Here is a 6,000-nt window from a genome sequence, read left to right as displayed (position 1 = left end):
ATTGTTTGAGCCAGAGGCACCAAATTTTCAGCATAGCATCTGGTGCATCTCCTCAAACACCCTCCAAGTTTCAAAAAGATTGGAGCAGGAGGTCTATTCTATGAGCCCCAAAAGAAGGTGCCCCTATCCTTCATTGTTTCCAAATGGAGGAAAGGCATTTAAAAGCTGCACGGTTCCTTTAAAAGTGATGGCCAGAACTCGCTTCAGAGTTCCATCATGCTTGTCACAACCTCACTCCTGGCTCCACCCCCAAAGTCCCCAGATATTTCTTGAGTCAGACCTGGCAACCCTAATAAGTAATCACTAAGTTCATTGGATCAATATTGCAAACAGCACCGCTGCACGAAAAGAATGAAGCTCTTAATGCTGGTTAGACCCCATGCTTCACTTAAAGAAACAAATTAGTATTGATTCATCTCCCTATATGAATGCCACTACAAATAGCAATTACCAAAGAAAAATAATATGCCGCTTAATGTTTACATGGTGTTTTTAAAAAGCATTTCGAAATTCACATACATGATCTCCCTGCAACAATCCTATAAGGTAAGTTGATACTTTGATGTAGTGGTTTGGGTTGAGGCTAACTGAGTAAGTACGTGATTGAGATAAAAAAATAAATAGGATTCTTCTCTAATAGGGTTGCCAATCCGCAGGTGGGTTCAGGGGATCCCCCCGGTTTGGAGATCCTCCCCCCCCCTTCAGGGTCATCAGAAAGCAGGGGGAGGGAAGGGAAATGTCTGCTGGGAACTCTGTTATTCCCTATGGAGACTTGTTCTCTTAGGAAATAATGAAGAATTGATCCACGGGTATCTGGAGCTCTGGGGGGCCCAGTATTTTGAGGTAGAGGCACTGAATTTCAGTATAGTATTCAGTGCCTCTCCCCAAAATACCCCCCAAATTTCAAAACGATTGGACCTGGGGGTCCAATTCTATGAGTTCCATTATTTCCTATGGAAGGAAGACATTTAAAAAGTGTGCGGTCCCTTTAAATGTGATGGCCAAAACTCCCTTTGGAGTTCAATTATGCTTGTCACACCCTTGCTCCTGGCTCCACCCCCAAAGTCTCTTGGTATCACCTGCAAAGTCTCCTGGCTCCACCTCCAAAGTCCCCAGATATTTTTTGAATTGGTCTTGGCAACCCTAGTCTCTAATGTGGTTTCTGCCATGGCACTTGTCAGCAGCTTTACTGGCACCTGCTCCAAGGGTTTTTAGAAAGTGGGCATGGCCAGGTGAGCCTAATGCACAGGAGGGCTTCTGATTAGTATTGGGGATCTGATTGACTGCACATAATAAAATAAATTGTTTCAACATGAGCTGCCACCATAGTGTTTGTTTTATTCTCTCTCTCCTCTTTTCCTGTGCATTTAAAAAAATTATTCTTCTTGTCCCCCGCATTTGCGTTTCCTATATGGGTGCGTGTAGGTGTTTACCTCCTGCAGTGGACATTTTGTGGTTGGTTCCACCTTCCACAGCAGCCATGTTGTATCAGAATTCCCAAGGCGCCTGCAGGCTCAAAATGGCTGGGGACCCCTGGTTTAGACTAACAAAAAGACGATTGCAGTTTTATTCCAGCATAGACTTTCATGACTGTTAATGTTACGGTTTTCTAAGACTAGTGAAGCTGTTGGCTTTAGAAGAAGGTAACTTTATTGGATTTCATAGCAAGTCACAGAAGTCATGACTGAAATACAGTGTGAACCAGGGGCTTTGCGGCTCATAATGTATGTCAATCACCATGCTACAGTGTTTGGAACCAACACTGTTATTGAAGAAGAACTGCAGATTTATACCCCGCCCTTCTCTCTGAATCAGAGACTCAGAGTGGCTTACAATCTCCTGTATCTTCTCCCCCCACAACAGACACCCTGTGAGGTGGGTGAGGCTGAGAGGGCTCTCACAGCAGCTGCCCTTTCAAGGACAGCTTCTGCGATAGCTATGGCTGACCCAAGGCCATTCCAGCAGGTGCAAATGGAGAAGTGGGGAATCAAACCCGGTTCTTCCAGATAAGAGTCCGCGCACTTAACCACTACACCAAATTGGCTCTCCATTTTAAGTATGTTTAGCGAAATATAAGTTTACTCAGGCTTTGGCCCAGGTAATTCCAAATAGCCCTCCATGTTAGTCTGTATTGTGGTGTGCAAAGCAACTATATTAATTCCTTTATTGCACTATGCACTCTTGCTAGGAGCACAGTGTTTCAGCAATAGAGGGTGTTTTGTTTAAGATGCCCATGCTGGCAGTTTCATGTTCAACAATGGCCTAGGAACTCATTACTGTATGACTGCATTCAGAAGTGAAATGTTCCAGGTCAATTAGTTTCACTGGGGCTCCAGAAGGGAATGTTGGTGTTCCCTCCTAGGTGCTATATGGGTGAAAGACCCCTTTCTGTGGCAGCTGAATTCTTGCTAGCAAATTGCAGAGCCTGTGGTTACAAAACTGATAAACGGTTTTAACACTTCCACAACTACATTTATCTGCAGACAGAACAGGATCCCAATAAGTTGCAGCTACGTAACAGTGCCTTCTATAGACAGCAGCTGAATCAGTTTGCCAAAATTCGGGTTAATCTCCTTTAGTAGGAATAGAGCTACCTTTTGATGGATGGTACAGCTCAATTCTAAGTATGTTTAGTGAAATGTAAGTTTACTCAGGCTTTGGCCCAGGTAATTCCAAATAGCCCTACGTGTTAGTCTGTAGCAGCAAAATATAACAGACTAACAAAACTTATTCTACCATAAGCTTTAATAAGCAAGAGCTTACTTCCGTAGGCGCATGTATTATATTGTTAGATCCAGGTGGGTAGCCGTATTGTACTGAAGAAATATCCAGTGGCACCTTTAAGACCAACAAAAATTGTCACACCTTGAATAAAACTGTGTTGGTGTGTGTGTGTGGTGAAGTGACTATGAAATAGGATTAGGGTTGCCAGGTCTGTGTTGGAAAATACCTGGAGACTTTGGGGTGGAGCTGGGAGAGGTTGGCAGGGCTGGATCTAGGGGGAAGCAGAGGGGGCACTTGCCTCGGGCGCTGCCAGAGGGGGGGGCGCCAAATTGTGTATGGAATCCATTCTATTCTATGGGCCCATATGATAGAATGAGCCCATAAGGAGGCATCATTTTTTTAATTTTGCCCCCCCACAAAAACATGTGGATCTGATCCTGGAGGGTGGGGTTTGGGGAAGGAAGGGGCCTCAGCATGGTACAATGCCCACCCTTCAAAACAGCCATTTTCTCTAGGGGTATACAATGAAAACAGATACTGGTGTACTAATGGAAGTAAGAGTAAAACCCCACCGAAATAAACAAGCTGCAAGTTCAGAGCAAGCGCTGAAATCATCTGGATTTAAAGGGACAGTGTTCCACTTGTGTTGAAATTGACGTGATTGTGCTTAAAAGACACAGTGTTTATCGTTTGAGAAAGTATTGTTTATTTCGGTGAGGTTTTGCTCTTACTTTCTCCAGGGGAGCTGATCTCTGCCAGCTGGAGATCAGTTGTAAAAGTGAGAGATCTCCAGGCCTCACCTGGAGGCTATGCAACAGAAAAAAAGTCACACAGATAGAAAACCGGAAGAAAAGCAACAGTTCCATGTATGAAGTACCTCTTGTCCAATATTAAGTATTCAAAAAAAATTCCAATAAAGATGCCTTCTCCAATAATTATTCCAATTTATTTACTGGGATCAAAAAATTCATGCATAATACATAGAAATTCCAGATTTGCTCAGTGTATGCAGAGGTTACTCAAAACAATTTCCAAGCACCATCAGCTTACAGGCATAACAAGTCTGAACTTCTTTCACATTACTGCTTTATCCAAGCTACAGTTTCATACCACTCTACTGCATCACTCTTTACACTGGTACTCTATCCTTATGCCATTCTTTCAGCGTTTGCTGATATCTTTACCCATTGTAAATTGTAATGGCATTTGATCTCCAAGTGCTGACTGGAGACTGGCAACCATAGTGGGCACCTGGGTTTGAGCCACTGTGTGACACAGAGAGTTGGACTGGATGGGCCACTGGCCTGATCCACCATGGCTTCTTTTATGTTCCTATGGGGCTTATTCATCTTCCATGGGAAGAGGACGGATGGCAGGGTCAACATAGGTGTCTGCTGTGAGAATATTCTTCTTTAGGTTTGCTGTGCTGATTAGTTTGAGAGAAAGCCCTGCAAAATGGTTTAAAATGTATATTCTGTACCATCACTGTATGTGCATGTGTTATGTACCATCAAATTGCTTCTGACTTATATTGACCCTACGAATTAATGACCTCTAAAACATCCTATCATTAACAGTCTTTGTCAGGTCTGTAATATATCTCACTGTAGTGAGAGAGAGAGATAGTAAATCTTGAAAACATCCTTTTTGATGTTTCATTATCTACATGGCTTTTATGGAAACTTTTGTGAAGTTCTGAGGTAATGTTTACTATAAACTATAGTAAACTACAGCAATCTCCTTTTGAGCTTTAGGTACATTGTTGAACATTATGTGTTCATTGGTTTAGGGTGCAGCTCAGATACTATCCCATCTTTTAAATGTTTGGTGGATACATTTCGTGTTTGTGTTATCCAGTTACTATAATGTTTGTGGGCTCCAAAATAGATTCTAGAAGAACAAGGAGTGATTAAAAGAGTTTTATATCTAAGGAGTGACTCCAACAGGTTTATGCAAGCAGGTTCAACTAACCGAACTGCCTATTTGAACATGTGACCTTAGGGAAGGTCTTCAAACTAATACGCTAGTCTAATATAAGGGAATGTTTTAAAATTGTAAGTTCTATCACAACAGTTACAATGTTCTTTTTTTTAAAAAATGGTTATTATGCAATGTATTTGTAACAACAATAGAAGCAGCACCAGAGTTTGAAGCTTCATTGATTGAGGGCCAATTTATATATTCAGCAGAATGGAAAAGTAACCTTTCTGTGCGGACCATATGAACATATATGAACATATGAAGCTGCCTTCTACTGAATCAGACCCTCGGTCCATCAAAGTCAGTATTGTCTACTCAGACTGGCAGCGGCTCTCCAGGGTCTCAAGCTGAGGTTTTTCACACCTACTTGCCTGAACCCTTTTTAGTTGGAGATGCCAGGGATCGAACCTGGGACCTTCTGCTTACCAAGCAGATGCTCTACCAGTGAGCCACGGTCCCTCCCCACAAAAGAACTTCCTGCACAGAGAAAATTATCATGTCTGGGAAGTCATCCTTTCCCGCTGCCGTCTGAAGTGGAATGTTTTAGGCAAAACCTGACCACTTGGCTCTGTCAATTGCATAAACTGTAAATAAATTAGCATGGTATTTTTGCAAAGCGCCCACCTGCTTTTACATATGGGTTGAGAGAGTAAGAGTGCCAGAGCAAAGGAGCAGCTTGCAAAATGGCTGAAGGCAGATTTGCTGTGCATGAATGTGGGATATTCTTCAGAAGTGACACTTGAGAGGCCTGCCTGCGTAAGAGGTCCCCATTCCTCTGTGACATGATGAGAGAACAATGAAGGATAAGAACTTTTGAGTGTCTCACTAAACCCTACTGGGATGATGTTCTGTAGCATAGTTAGCATATGCGTTAATCTAAACTGACACTAAAAGCAGAACACTATTAGCTCAGTTTGTGCCGTAGCATTTATAAGCCTCAGCACAGGAATGTGGAAAATGGATTCTGTATTTCCAAATGCAAATATAAATTATTTCTATATATGTGTAGCTGTCAAGGGTACTTCTAGAAATCTGCTTTGTTTCTTACACCTAGTTCACACCCACAAAATCATCTTTGCAAGAAACTCTACAAGCACCTGCTCTTACAACAAAGGGCTAGAGGTGATTGGCTCCAAAACCTTATAAAACTCTGAGCCAGCCTATGCATTACACTTAATGAGATGGACAAGGGCCCATTCTGGCATCACATGGCAGGTGAAGGGGCTGCCGCAGCTTCCTCCCACACTGCTGGGACTCTGAGAGTCATGGCAGATGCCCAGACCACGTAAGAGAAGT

The sequence above is a fragment of the Heteronotia binoei genome, chromosome 2 (genome assembly GCF_032191835.1).
Source record: "Heteronotia binoei isolate CCM8104 ecotype False Entrance Well chromosome 2, APGP_CSIRO_Hbin_v1, whole genome shotgun sequence".
Lineage (NCBI taxonomy): Eukaryota > Metazoa > Chordata > Lepidosauria > Squamata > Gekkonidae > Heteronotia > Heteronotia binoei.
The sequence above is the reverse complement of the archived record's forward strand: the minus strand, read 5'-3'. Positions refer to the sequence as shown.